Consider the following 15,708-nt stretch of genomic DNA (forward strand, 5'->3'; position numbering starts at 1 on the left):
TTGATTTGACATTTGAAATGGTTGCTATCTGCAACTCGACAGCTCCATGTCAGTAATTATTACACTTTGTTACTTTAAATGTTCCTCTCCCCCCCCCCCCCCCCCCCCCCCCCCATGTGCCTAAAGTCTGTAACAGTGTTTTTCTCTTGTTTATAATGTCTTGTTTTTTGTTTTTTTTTGTCTATGCTTTCTGTTTGTTCCTTATGTAAAGCGTCTTTGAGCATTTGGAAAAGCGCTATATAAAACCTATGTATTATTATTATTATTATTATTTAAAGCCGCCATATTGAAAACACTTCTTCCCTTCCCTTGAGTTCACGATCATATCATGTTTACTAATGGTTTTATAAGTATAAATAGTTTTTCTCTAAACTTTGGTATCTTTTTTCAGAAAAAAAGCAGCGACGCTTGTGGCTACTGCTGGAGATCCATTAGGAACTATAACTGTTTAAAATTGAGTGTCCTTCCTGCCATTCAGGAGCAACCAAATTATCCACTGTCATTTTGATTAGATTATTGTGAACTAGCAATGCAAATGCAACAAGGGCGCACATGCTGGCTTTTGTTTTCCACAAGGAGCCATTTCCCGTGATTGCCGTATTTCCCATGGACACATGAAGGCATCAGCAGCCCAGAGTTGGGGGGAAAAAGAAGAGAAGGCATGAAGATGGAGGTGGGAGGGGCCTGGCATGACTGACGTCACCGGCTGTGTGGAGGAGTATAGGCTGTGTTGTCAGCCCAGTGTCAGTCTGATGAAGATTGGCATGCAGGTAAGCTGTCATTCATTTTCAATGTCAGTGCATGGGAGCAGAGCTTTACCACTTCAGCGTCCTTTTCTCCCCTTTCCCCCCCTTCATTACAAAAGGCAGGACATTATTCATCCAGTCAGACAGCCAGCCAGGCCACAGTGAGGGGGGGGCGGGGGGGAGGGGGAGAGGGGGGGGGAGGGAAAGAGGGAGGGAGGGAGGGAGAGACGGAGAAGGGAGGGGGACGTATAGGAGGGGGAGAAAAAACACAGAGGGAAGGAGAGGAGATGCATTTTGTGCGGGACTGAAAGTGCAGTGTATTATTATTTTTTCCCTGCGCTCGACTCGGTGTTTGGATCTTTTATTTATTTATTTTTGTCATTTTTTTTTAAATGGTAGCGGTAATGTTTGCGATGCATGACTGAAGGGGGTGCTTTGTGTGTGTGTTTTTTTTTGCGCGCGGGTGCTGCTTTTTCTGTGAGAGGTTGGATGTGAAAGAATAAAATCAGTGTAGAGATCAGGCGGAATGAGCGCAAACCTGCAGGAGCCGGCGTTCGATTTGATGTCATTTTTTTTTTTTTTCTTCATTTTGTTCCTTTGAGCGCCTTTGTTAGTTAGCGGCTCGGCTCAGCCACATTACCTGTAAATTAACGACGGATCAGTGTTGGTGCAACCCCCCCTCCCTTCCAAAAAAAACCCCTTAAAGACCAAAAAAGGTGTTCTGGTGTGTTTTAGTTGCTGCTGGAATCATTATTAATGCTGAAGTTACAACCGAGTGTTTGTAAAGGGGTTTTATTCTGGTTTCTTAAAGTTGTTGATGTTTTTTTTTTTTTAATGTCTATTTAGTATAAAACAAGTCAGATTTGATCCAAATAAATTTTTAATGTATCAGAAATGTTATTCAAGACAGTTGTGTGTATGTGTGTGCAGCAGTTTTAGTGGTTTTGTCATCAGTGTTCGTGGTAAATTGGATGTTTTTAAATGTATAACTTGCTTTTGTTCCCTGGGGACTTAAAACTGATGGACTGACTTTGTTTTTCTGTGACCTACATATGTGTGTAACTTGTGGCAGGGATGCCCCCTTCTTCATTTTCTGCTTTTTCTCAACGTGAAAATGGAATTTTTGTTTCCGAGCTTTTAAGTTTTGTGCTTATCCCAAATCAAAGCAACAACAGCAAAATAATAATTTACTCATTTGTCACACATGGGGGTCCAATATGGTCTTATTTCCTTGATGAATTTGGGACTGAGGTGTTTGTGCATCTAAGTGAGGACTCATGTTTGCTCTGCCCTGCAAACCCTCCCTTAGACTGAACACTGGCCTTCTTTGTGTGCTACTCACCACTTTCTATTTCCAACGACCAGTTTATTCCACACTTGCCCGAATTACTGTTTTTCATGATTTGTCAGCCGCTGAATCCTGTCAGTGCGTAAGCTATCAGCGTCCGTGTGTTTCAGACAGCTCGTCCTCCACAATAAGACCTTGTTCGATTGGACTTGAAGAGAAGACGTGTGTCTTTTGCATAGTTTTTTGGTAGTTCTTTAAGTCATTTCAAGCGGCCTCATCTGCTCAGTTATTTTCGGCCTTAAATGTGCCCCTCAAACATTGCGTTGACCCACCCGTAAACATGCACATTTGACATAGATTTTTCAAATTGGAAAGTGCAGGAAATAAAACTTTAATGTCAGCGTTTTGGTTGTCTGTCAGCTGATCCATTTTACAGCTGAGTGCAAACTTGGCTCTCTTTGCAGTAACAGGAGTACATGAGCATGATTAAATACGCCTGAGCTATTTGTTTACTAATCATCTGCTTCCCTGAGAAATCACAATGGCGATTTGAACCCCTTTAGCTCCCTGCATCAAAAAACACTCGGCAGGTGCAGAGTGCCGAGTGTAAAATCCCACGAGGAACTATACTAGCCCCCCCCTGTGACAGTAAATGCCTTGAAAGATGCTGTTGTTGTGGCTCTGAGTCGCTGTTAAAAGAGCAAGAGTGGATGATTCAGGTGGGAATGAGTTTCGACTCATAACGCATCATCACCCTCAGAGATGTTTGTTCTTTGTTGTGATGTACCCCACACGGCTCCACATATTGTCAGAGCGGGATAATGCCAATTTAGTTTATTCACCAAACCCTGCTGAGATCTTAATTGATGATTTGTGTCATTGGACAAGCAGCCCTGGGGCATCTTTGGGGGCTGCAAAATACTCCCAACACCATTTGCATATTCCCATTTCTCCTATATGGGTAAATTACATGATGAGGTGTGATGCTGTGTATTCCTGCAGCTTTTCGGGGGGGATAATCACTAATAAAGCGATTCAGTCAGACTAAATGAAGGAAGTAAACAGAGCGGGGAGAGCATATGTTACAAACCAATTTCAGCATTTATATACGGCCATAAAGCGGTTGAGGAAATTAAACCATGAACAAATAGCAAAGAACTAGTCATTTCCTTCACCTTTGCCTCTAATTCCACCCTGCATGGTGCTGCAGAGACCAATACACGAGAAGATTTGCTGTTTTTTTTTTTTTCTTTTGTCTCTCTTTATAACCATTTTTTGCAGTGGTTTGGATCATATGAAACTAATAAAAGTCAGTTTGCAGGATTCCTTTTGGAGGCAATCCGATTGTGAACTGTTACATTTTATATTTATTTTCCCTACATGCCTAACTGGTTTAAATCCAGCTGGAGAAACAGAGAGCATGTTTGGAATTATTCATAAGGCTTTAGTCTGCTGGGTATCCTCAGCGGAGTGCATCTAGGTCCTGTTCCGACCCGTGAGCAATGTGATGTTGGCTAGTTTTCTTATGTTCAATAGCGCAACAATCCTTCAGACAGTTGTGTTGCGTTGCATGTTTCGGCCCTGTCTGGGCCCTCACAGGTCATGCCCACTAAGCCCGTTTGATCCCTATTGCTCTCGAGAGGAAGCAGAGGCCTGTTTATACCGTCAGACAGCGCAGCTTAAGGACAGCCCTCGCACGCTTACCCCTGCTCATACCACAGCCAGTGCTGCGCTGGCATAGCTCTAAGTAAGCCACCGGGGAGCGGGGTCGGAGAGAGATGGATTGACTTGATTTATGCTTCAAGACGAACAGCAGGCAAATTCAGAGATTTTATTTTTATTTTTTTCACATACCATCAACATCACAGAGCTTTGTTTCTGGAAGGACGTACCAAAACACAGATGTATGAAAAATGCATGCTGCGAGGAGTCAAAGCTACGTTTTTGAAAAAGACAATTAGTCACTAACGTCGTTGTTCGGCATAGTCCAATAATTGAAACTTCTTCCATGTTGAAACCATGTTGATCTTTAAAGTTTTGCTTTGAATCAATTGGGTTTTGATCAGCGTCATTTACCAGTAATTTAAGTGCTGAAGTCTGGGGAAAAAAAATGGTGTGGTGTTGCCACAGCTGTTGCTTTTTTTTCAGGAAATGTTCCAGTGACATATTAAAGTATATATAATTTATTAAAAAGTATGGAAAACTTATGAATGAAATACAATAGAAACTCTTCTCTATCAGTTTTGTTAATGATATTCATTGACAATGTATTTTTGTCTTTAAAATTGCAAATATTTGGGTACGGTATACCCTTTCTGATTCATTCACACACACACCCTGACTACACTTTAGAAACTTCAGGGACACTATTGACGGCCTGCTTCCTCCGTTTGGCTTCTGATTTGAGTAGCGCTTGACACCTTGATCTCAGCCATTTTGTTTATTGTGTTTTTATTGAACGTTTCAAACACGCTTGGTTTGTTTCAAGCTGACAGTACAGTTACACGCACACTTGACTCAAACTCCAGTTTGACTTGGACCTCCATCCTTGTAACTCTTTACCTGCACAGTAGAGGAGCTGCAGTTATTGACTGAAGTATGTCCGATGATGTGACTCTGTGGACTGTGTGAAAGAAACCTTCAAGACATTCTGCTGCTTCTTACTTTCTCTGTGGGAATTTGCTGCACAGATGGTGTTGTGGTAACAAAAATCAGAATTTTGTCAGAGCGGGGCGACAGTCTGGAAATGTTTTAAGTGGCCGCGACATGGCAGTCGTGGTCAGCTGTTTGTGTGCGGTGGTGTGGCGGTTCTTCAAATCCCAGCTGGGGCCTTTCGGCGTGGAGCGCATGCTCGGCTGTCCACAGGTACTGTCCACCACTTCCTCCCACATCCCAAAATGCATGTTAGGTTAATTGTTGATTCTCAATTGACCGTAGGAGTGAGTGTGAGTGTGCATCGTTGTTTGTCTCTGTGTAGTCCTGTGATGGTCTGGCGACCCGTCCAGAGGAAACCCCACCTATGGCCCATTGCTGGCTTGGATAGGCTCCAACCCCCCCCCTGCAATCCTTAATTGGACTAAAAAGAAAATGCATGGATAGATTAACGAGAATACGTGCAGGGCACCTACATTTCCAACCGCAATGTCTGGGTTTGTTGGACTGGCTTTGATCAGACTTTTTGGTCAGAATTGCATGTTTACATGAGTTTTAAAAGTCCAGTTTTGGTCTGACTACACGTGTCGTGTAATTTTTTTTTTTTTACCAGAACCAAAGTGTTTCTTTTGTTTTCCCTAAATCATAGTCCAGAGTCTCTTCGTCATGGACTCTGGTATCTCTTTTGCACTTTGTGTGTCCGCTGACTGTTTCATCCTCTTCCTGCTTCCTTCAAAAACGTACTTCTTCTCACAGTAATCCAGCTGTAGCTGCCAGCAGCCACGCCAGCTACCACTTGCTATCTTAAAAGCATGAAGATAGCTGTAACTCTGTAACTTTGTATAGAAAAGGCTGTAGCAGACAAGGCTGTTTTTTTGTTTGTTTTTTTTTTCAAACACAACACAATGTTATCCCACTAAAGCTTTGCTCATTGTATGTCATCGAAAGTATTTTCCCATATTGGAAAAAAGAAAAAAAGAACCTGTCAGTCCTTAGAATGCAAGTCATTGATTGAAAGCTCTCAGCACATTTATATCAACTGCTCATCAGAGGGTCTTCAAATGAACTTTTTAGTCCACACAATAATAGGAAATGTGCGCTTGAACAATGAACACCACAGCATGGAAGGAGTCACACAAAGGCTTTAGCCATTAGGTAATGATTTTAGCATCAAAACCCTGATTATACTCCTTTTTTTCTTTTTTTTTTTTTCTAACCCAGCAGGGACACATTCCCCTTAACTGCGAAAAAAGTCAACCAATAGAATGGAAAATGTCCGATACGGCTTCGGGTTTCACCAGCAGGACGCACACACAGAGGGGCAGTGAAAATATGTGTCAAAGATCCGTCAATAGTTAGCCGGGTTCCATCTTTAGATTTGATCAGTGATCAACAGTGCTTGCGAATAGATTTTGCTGAGCGTTTAATATGGAGTTATTTTTTTGCAGCAAAAACAATTAAAACATGGTATTTTTAGACATCAGTGATTCTTATTCAAGGATCAAAGACACAATCAAATTAGCAACAGCTTATCATACATTCTGCTTTTGAATACCATTTTAACAAGAGTGTGAACCTCTTTGTGCCTTTGGTTCTTATCTCTGGTGGAATGAAGATAATCCTAATAAATGAGTGGAGCGTCACAGAGAGAAAATATGAAGCCTGCCAGTAAATCCTAAATTTATTATAAATAAGGAGTGCCCGTAGCAGCTTAGCTGGCTGAGGTTCAAAATATTTGATTTGAATTCAGCTGCAGATTATTGCAGAGGAAATCCCACCGAGCACTGTGTGGCTGTATATTTGCTCTATTCTTTAAAAATTAATAAACGCATGGGCCAAAAATGTTGTTGCTGCTTTTGAGAACTTCCCACAAAGCAAGAATCTAAAATCTCCCTGTTGACTGCAGTTCTGTCTGACAAAGAGGTTTTCTTATGAGTTTTATGGATTTTTTTTTTTTTCACAAGCCACATTGCTCTGTCATTATAATTCTATAGGTGGCGTCAGTACTGTCTAAAGACCACGAAAAAAACGACTTTGATACAATCCTGTGGAGCCTTTTTTTTTTTTTTTTTTTGCAATATGGACTTCTAATATTTATAGCCCCATCTAGTGGTTGACTTTTGCCAGATTTGGTGAATATATTTATGACGCCATGCCAAACTTGGGATATGAATTTCATGTTAATACATGGTTGCAATTTCACATAGTTTTGCTTGAATGCTTCCCTGTACACAGAAGGCAGTGAAAAACACTTTTTTTCCACAGTTTTTATACCTTTATTGTCACACTATGTGTTGAACATGTGGACAAATGCGTCTTTTACATATTGTCTTGAGAAACTGGGCTGCTGTGCTGCAGGTATTATAGGTTACCAGGCATTTTTCAGCAGTGCAGTGCTGTTACAAGCAGAACAACTGTTGATTGTCCTCCTTCAGTCAGAGAAACCTTTATTAGAAAGATAAAGACAGACAGTTTAAAAAAAAAAAAAAAAAAAAAGCCAGATTCTGAAGAGCCGTCGCTGTCGTTATTTTTTCACCCTTTGGTGCAAGCAGTTTGAACACTCGACAACATTTGAAAAAGGCGCTCTGGAGTCGGAGGCGAAGTGAAGGTAGATGGACTTTCTGTATCGCCTTACTGTATGCTGATTATTGGCAGAGCAGCCCATTGAAATCTGTCGCCCTTTGAATAAGAGTGCTGACCTCCAGTCGGGTGTTTTCAATAACACGGCTCCATCTTTAGCAGTCCTCGCCAAAGATATTATTCAAGTGTGTTGCTCTTTCTGCCACTTTCATCTCATCTGAATGTTTCAGCCTATTGCTCTCCAGGATGCCATTGATCTGAAGGACAATATTCTCATTCAGTCTGTCGCTGTTCCTTTATTTCTGGCATTGGACTTCAACAAAAGTGTCCCTCTTAAAATCCATTTGTCTACATTGCTGTTAATCTTCAAGAGGTCTTTGAGGATCCCTGGTGAAGCACTTGTTAGTGTATAAGCTCTTAGGTGTAACAGCAGCTTATCAGCAGACTTTAGAAAAAGCATTGTTCAGTGGCAAGGACGGAACAATTTTGAGGTAATGCTTTTTAGCGATCACTCTTATTAGCTGCAAATGGCTTCCTTTATGTGGGGCTGTAACCTGCTATAAAAGTGTCAGGATTTTATAACGGCACAGGCCTCAGTGGAAGTGCATTTCTATTTCCACGGGAAGGTTATATCTGCGACGCGGTTTCATAATCCTTGTCACTCGAGGAGGACTACACTATTTTATTCTTGTATCATATTTCATGAGGGCCTCTGGCATCCAGGATGTCTCAGTGCCGCAGGATTCATATCGGAGTCCAAAGGATCAAAAGTCCTCTGATATTGTAATACAAAGTCACACTTTACCCTGGAGGTTAACTGTTTAGCCGGTAGTTTTTTTTTTAACTTGAAGGGACAGCATTGCTACCTTATATGTAACCCCAACCACTTACAAGTGCCCTGTGGTAAAATAACATGTATTGTAACAAGTCCTTCAACTAAAATGGCCATATAGGTCATACCTTCCAATATGGTGCTCAACAGCCGGTTGCCTTGGTTACATGTTAACACAACGTGCTACAATGAAACTTTGACACTTCCTGGATGGCTTTAGGCAGTATTTTTAAGGGGTTAGGGTTATAAATCAATTCTACACGACTAAGGTTAGAAAACCATCATGGTTATAGGGAGAAGATACTTGACCGCCTGCATGAACAAATGCAACATGGGCGTTTTGAGGGAGGACGGTCGCTATTGTAGACTCTTTAACATGTAATTTCTTAAATCAATTGAGCAGAATCTACCTGTGCTGTTGTTCCCTCAAAGTAAGGCTCCATAATCCAATTCTCCTCAAAACTAAGTGTTCACGAAATCTCAATCTATTAATTCGTGTCCACAGAGACAATTCTCACTCTTTTTTTCAATGTTACCGGACATGAAAATGACCCCAAAGAGGTACATCAGTTTTTTAGGAAATAGTGAGAATAACAATTGTTGTATCACCTTTTTAAGAAGCAACAAAGTCTGCATTTGGAGTTTGGAGGGGTTGAAGGACTGAACAAACATCGAACAGCAGCGTGACTGTCAAGCCGATGAATCGGGTTTGAGTTGCGTTCCACCACAAACTTTATTTGAAAGTGTCCTTTTCAGATTCAGTTCCTGTTTCAAGGGGTTTTACAAATGACTTGATTTAGGTTGGCCATTAAAAACTACATGGTTAAGGTTTGGAAACAGCATGACTTGCATTAAACAAACTGTAATGACGTATCTCATCAATACTGTATATCGGTCTCTTGGAACACTGGCTGCAGAGTCTCGCCCCGTCATCTAAGCTCACATACGTGTTGGACACATTAACCAGACGTCAAATAGCAAATCTTCCTGTTTCAGGACTCTGGCGTTTTTCTGTGAGTTTGAGCCTTGTTTCGTTAACCTGTAAAAACGTCTGATGTGTGTTAAAGGATTCGTGAATCGGGGCACCTTTGACTGCAAACATGTTCTGAAGTAGCTTAATGTCCAAAGCTACACGTCTGTGGGAAGAGTCATTTCTGCAGAATTATACAGCAGCTCGATTACTCCCAACATCAGCTGTCCATATGAAACGCATGGCGTGCTGTGATTGCCACCTTGGTCGTATCCATCGCCCTTGCTTTCTCCTCTCCTCACTTCATTACATTTACAACATTACGACTTTGCTGAGAGTGTAAGGAAACACGAGCGCCGCTGACATTAACCTGCAGAGCATGGGGAGAACTGATGGCCAGTTCAGTTCTTTTCTCTTTTATTTCCTCTTCTTTGTCGGGAGCAGGATCAAACACTGAGATGAAAACACGTCTTCCTCCAAAAATGTTCCACATTGGGCCGGCGTTTGGTGCGAATCTGAAAACCCGACAGTCTTGTTGAGAGTGGCGTGGTGTTGTTCGGCTTTAAGTGGTCACGTAGTATCATATCTCGCCTGGGGCTTGGATTCTGGAAATAGTTGTGAGTCAACTATTAGCAGCAGGGAGACTTGGAATGGAGATGAGTAACAGAGGTTTTAAAGTCACTTAAATGTGGTTTTATTTTAAGGTCACTGAGACAAACTTCCGTCAGAGAACGTCTGTCTATGTAAGAGGAGTTCTGCATCGGCATCTTTTTTTTTTTAAAAACTGTGATTATAAAAAACCCATTTGCTCTCCGTATTAAACGCTCTTCCCTTTGCCTTTCGCCGTGGCCTGCAGCAATGACTCAGTCCGTCTTGCGTCCTATTCATAATCTCCAGAGTAGCTGTGAAACATTTCTTTCCCTGGCCATGAGCAAAATGCGTGCCAGCATATTAAACCCTGTTAAACTCGGTTTCCAGGCTGCCTCGTTCCATCAAGCAAGTTTAATTTATTTAATTTATAAGAAAAAAAAAAAAAGTCAAGCCAAGCAGGCAAAAAGAAAAAATCAATTACTGCTCTGTTTCCTGTGATTTGTGGTGGCGGACACATAATTTGTCAAAGAAAGCTGTACTGTGTTAAATCTGTTTGTACAGTGGTACAGGCAAACCGCACACCAGCTCAGATTTTAAGAAGTGGTAATATTTAATGACTCTACGACGCGCGTGTGATTTTGGCGAGTGCTCGACTCCCGTGCACCACTCCTTTTCTGATTTGCTGCGGCCGACGAGACGCGAGGCTTTCGAGTCGTGCTGCTTTTCAAGTTGTAATGTAAACATGTCAGATTTTCTGGAGCGTGTGAAGAGGCTCGGGGAGCAAGCATGCGCAATCATCACATATCCCTGCTTTAAATCAGTCTTTGCACAGAGAGGTTTATCTCTAAAAAAAACAAAAAACAAACACCTCTAGTTTTACGTGTCTGTTCTCACTGAAAAGCCTCTTTTTTTTTTTTTTTTTAAAAACACTGAAAACAACAAGGCTCTTCTGTGTGCTTCATCAAGAAAATATTCCTTACATATTATCAGGGAGCGCAGAAATGATTCCACATGTTAATTGCAGCACTATGAACTGAGTGGGGAAGGAGAAAAAACAGATTGAGCCCCCACTTTCTGAATCTAGACTTCTTTCCACTACAAAGAATAATTACTTTTCCCAACTCCCTTGCCATAATTAGTTACTACTCTTTTATCTTATCTGAGTGTGCATAATTATCGCAGTCATCATATTAGATTATTTCATGCATAATAAATGAACTCAAACTGCGTGTGGGGTAATTAGCATGTTGGAAAATGAGCCACGATAAGAGGTTCGCTCTCTCAAAGATTTTATTGTTGAAGACATTCCTGAAAAGAAGAAACACGGATAGAGCTGAAATATTTAGCCATCACTGTTTAGTCTTTGCATGAAGACATTGTCTCCTTACACTGTAAGTTTATTTTGCTCTCATGTCGAGCTACAGTATGTATTTTTAATGGTATGTGTTATTTTTACACAGCAGCTCAATGTATGGATCCTGTTGGATTTGCCGTTATATTTGATTTTTTTGTCATTTTAACAGACAGTGTCGTGCATCAGTCCTGAGCCGCTTAAACTCGTTTTCATTTTGCTTCCAAGCAGCCGAGGTTTCCTTGAAATCTTTTAAAGTGGCCTTGAGCAATAGTTCTTCAGACGTTCTGAAGTATTTCAGTGGACGTTGGCTGCTTTTTCACTCGTTTTAAGTCCTATTCTTGTACCCGACTGATTTCAGGAGAATGGGATTTTTGAGTGTTACACCACTTAACACTGACCTATGAATCATTCAGGTATAAAAAGGCTCCTAACTCAAGGGATGACCCAGTGTTGTATCGACAGAAAACTTGGCGGACAACCAGTTTTATGTTGTATCTTTAGGCACTTTGTTAATTGCAGCCTGTCACAAAGGTAGACAATGTGTTCCCATTTCTTTAGTTGTATCTATGAAAAATACCAAATATAGCACAGTTTGACAGACAGAAAATTTTATTTTTGCTCCAACAATGTGATTTTCAAAGAGCTATTGGCGGAAAACTCGGCATATCTCAGCAAGTTGTGCAGTGTGTCCTTAAAATTTGAGGAAACTGGACAAGTGTCAGGCTTGAAAAACTACCGACTGCAGATGAAAACTGTAAAATCCAGCAAAGACCTGACACAGGACCTGAGAGATGCATCTGGACCTTCAGCTGATCCATCTACTGTTGGCCCAAGCCTCATCAGAAATGGGCTCCATGGAAGGGTGGCTGTCAAGAAGCCGTTCTTAAGGAAGGGAAACGGGGTGAAAAGGCTGAGCTATGCCAAATGACACAAGAAGTGGACTGAAAATCAGTGGGAACAGGTCTTATGGAGGGATGAATCCTCCCCAGAGCCCGAACCTCAACATTATTGAAGCAGTGTGGGATCATCTGGACAGAGAACGGAACAAAAGGCAGTCGACATCCAAAGAAGAGCTTTGGGATGTCCTTCAAGAAGCCTGGAGAACTATTCCTGAAGACTACTTAAAGAAATGACAGAAAGCTGGTCTAAGATGGTTCAGACTGTGTTGGAGAATAAAGCTGCTCAGAACAAATATTGACTTTTTAAGCTCCCAATTCTTTAGAATTGTACAAACTTTGTTTCTGCCTTATATTGTGTATTTATCTTCATGTTTTCCCATGTATCAATGTGCACCGAATTCCAGTTTTTCTGGTAATTTGTAAAGAAACGGTAGGTCGCTTCAGAGTTTTAGGTTGGCGCCTAATTTTCTTGAAGCTACAATAACATATTTTAACTTTTCAAATGTAATGCCAAATGAATCAGTCAATGACTGCTTTTAAATAAAGGCAGGTCAGTCTATAATATGGCAGTTTTTCACCAACACCAGCAGCTCTTCCAGTTCAAATGAGGTAATCCTCCTGTTAGACATTTTATTTTTTTTTCTCGAGTTTAATGCTGCACTGCTTGGAAGCAGCTAAGCATCTATTTAACGAGAGAGCCAATCAGGGCCAAGTCCAGTTGTGTTCTCTGCCTTGGGTTACTCTGAACTGCCTATAAAGACACGGGGATTTTTGAAAATGCAATGACTACAAATTTTTATTGCTCAATTAAACTCCCAATTTTTACAGTATCCTCATTAAACATCATGAACAATTATGTGCATGGACAGAGGGAACCTTTGAAATTGTGTACCTTGCACAGCGCATTCAGTAAAAAGCACATTTAGAATGAGGAAACTTGCCGCTATGCTCCTTCAAAACAGCTTAACCAAATTCAATTCATTATTCTCTAAAACTTGCTTAACCATGCATATTATACACTAACAAAAGACTGCCGAAATACAAATTTACTCACAATGCAGAATCATTTGCGAGAGATGGAGGAGATGGGAGAACTCAAAGCCGTGAGTGCTAAATAACAAGAACACCTTCGACACCAAATGCTTCAAAAGCTTTCGGATTTATTTATTTTTTAATTTAAATTTTTTTTTCATAGCTATATTTCATCAGGGAACTTTTTTCAGTTATAAAAAAAGTGTCACAGCTCATACAATTAAATGTGCTTCACTCTTGTTGGAAGGAAATGGCACCTTTAATAGTCCTCAACACTGAGTCAGACGAACTTTAGCAGAATCTCTGTGTGTGTGTGTGTGTGTGTGTGTGTGTGCCGACTGAAAAGTTAAAGGGAAAAGAATTAAATTGCACGCACCTCCAAGGAATTTATTAGAAACTTTGGAGCACTTTTAATAGTCACAGAAATAAAAAAAAAAGGAAGAAGAGTAATGACACGTTGTCACGCTCCCACACTAAGGCTCATCTCCACACAGTGATGATGTGTCCTTGCTAAAAGTGAGTTATAAACAGCTGTTGAGCTGGTGGGCGGGTAAACACGGCAGCCTGGAGACAGTACAGCCTCATGTTTGCTGCTATGTGATGAACCTTTCAAGCGGTAGAGAAGAGAGCTTTCCATCTGTCCCCACCTCTTTGCCCCCCCCCCCCCCCGGTCAAGGACTCCCTGTTGGCACCCTCTGGCATTGCTGCGGTGTCAGCGTGGTGTAAATGGCAGCTTGAAATGTGATAGCCCTGATTGTAGCTCCGATTTGTTTGTTTGACTTGTAGGAGAATGAAAAAATTGGTTGGTGAGGAGTGGGGGGGGGGGGGGTGGGGGGGTGGGGGGGGGGGTGATTGAGTTGGCCAACCTTTTTATGTTTAAAAAAAAAAAAAAATCATCAGTTTCTTAAGAGCTGTAATATGTGATTAGCTCCCCAGATGTGACCCCTTTACCCTTTCCGCCCTGTGGTCCGGTACCAGGAATGCCAGGTGGCTTTCCAAAGCTCTCCAAATGGCTCGGATGAAGAGGTGGTCATGTGCTCCGCTCACTGCAGATGGATGTCGCCTTGCTTTGGCTCAATTCGGCTCCATTAAATTTCGGGAAGAGTAGCAGTCGGAGTTTTTCAAAAAGATTCAACAGAATCTGTGTCTGTGAGTCATTTTTGAAAAGGATTATTAAGTCATCTATTTGGAATTTTTGAGTAGGTGGAAAATGTCAGTTTTTGTCTAACCTGGTGATGAGTACACACAGACCTGTGATCAGATTTTTCCAAGACTTTCTTCAAAGAGCCCAAAGTCATACACGTGATGTTGTGCAGCTGTTATTAGCTGTATTTAACTTATTTTATTATGTAATTCCTTTTATTTTTTTCAGTGAGACGACTTCTTCCAAAAAGCCTGCAACCTAAGTTATAAAAAAGCTGAGTGATTTAATAGATTAAACTCCACCTCATATGTATCTTTTCTTCAGAGGAGGGGGAAACTGATTATTTTCCTTATGAATTAGATTAGTTTTTCTGTTCAAAGTTCCTTTTGTGCTGGATCTGAAAAGGTCACTGTTTCATCATCTGGACAGCACCAGTTTCAACCTGTTTCGTTGCTCAAGAAACAAGGAGAATGTGACTAAATAATTCGAAACATCTGATTGTCACATAGACACACAAGCTGTCACAAGCTATTTGAATTGTCGGGCAAAAGAAAACACAAGAAATGGAGGGAATGCTAATTCAGTCCATCACAATTAAAGAAATCGTCTGATGTGATGAAGGATAACTGTTAACTGCAGCCCTCATGAAATCACTCCAGCTACTGTTCAGTGGTGCAGGTTGCCCTGTGCTGAATCCACAACTTGTCCAGGAAAAACCCAGATGCCAGCAAAATATGTTGCCAGTTTACTTTTCTGGAAACCATGAAGACATCCTGTCTGCCCTCCTTTGGTGGCTATTTTACTGTTCTGTCACTTGTTTCTTTTTATCTTTGCATGTACAAATGACTTTGAACTCGTATCTGACGCTATCTAAAGGGTTATTTGTTTAGTGTCTTCTTTGCAGTAGGCAGCAGGAAGAGCGCTCTTAGTTTGGAGATGCAGAAGGTTTCCTGATGCGTGAGCGGAAGCTTAAAGCGACTCATGACGGGGGCCACCAGAGGAGCGGGAGTAACTCAAACCTCAAATTTCACACCGGTTCAAGCAGTAGCTGGCATGTGGATTTTTATGCTGTCACCTCTGGTTCAGTTGTTTACTTTGTCACTTCACTTTCACAACAGTTGAGCGTCCATTTAGCAACACATTGCAGGGTGTTACAAAGTGGTCCGTGTTGCTACGTGAACTGTCCATCCATCCATCCATCCGTTTTCTATACCCGCTTAATCCAGCTCAGGGTCGCGTGGGGGCTGGAGCCTATCTCAGCTGTCATTGGGCATGAAGCGGGGTACACCCTGGATGGGTCGCCAGTCCAACGCAGGCTACGTGAACTGTAATTTATGGATACAATTCGTGTCTGATGTGGTGTAAAAATCCATAATATGGTGTGTGCTTTAATCACTATTACATTTTTGAGGTTTGAGTTGCTGCCAACTAACAGTGACAGTTACAACCAGCATTTCCCCATGGCCCTCTACAGGTTGAAGAGGGTCACCGCAAATTCATGGAAGAAATGGAAGGTGCATATTTTCAAAGAGTTTCTATTCATTGAGTGATGCAGACCCAAATGAAGTACCCTTGAGTGTTGGGGCAACAGTGTTGACATGAACATTTAAAAAAGTGAGC

The 15,708-nt window shown here is 41.4% G+C and overlaps 1 protein-coding gene across 1 annotated transcript in view; it reads left to right on the top strand.

The window, feature by feature from the left end:
• Positions 1-485: 485 nt before the first annotated feature.
• Positions 486-15,708, top strand: part of pknox2 (pbx/knotted 1 homeobox 2) — a 122,933-nt gene continuing 107,710 nt past the window's right edge. The window contains exon 1 of the mRNA XM_075486516.1: positions 486-770. The gene's annotated coding sequence lies outside the window, so the exon portion shown is untranslated. The remainder of the gene's footprint in view (positions 771-15,708) is intronic.

Source organism: Odontesthes bonariensis, chromosome 16 (genome assembly GCF_027942865.1).
Source record: "Odontesthes bonariensis isolate fOdoBon6 chromosome 16, fOdoBon6.hap1, whole genome shotgun sequence".
Lineage (NCBI taxonomy): Eukaryota > Metazoa > Chordata > Actinopteri > Atheriniformes > Atherinopsidae > Odontesthes > Odontesthes bonariensis.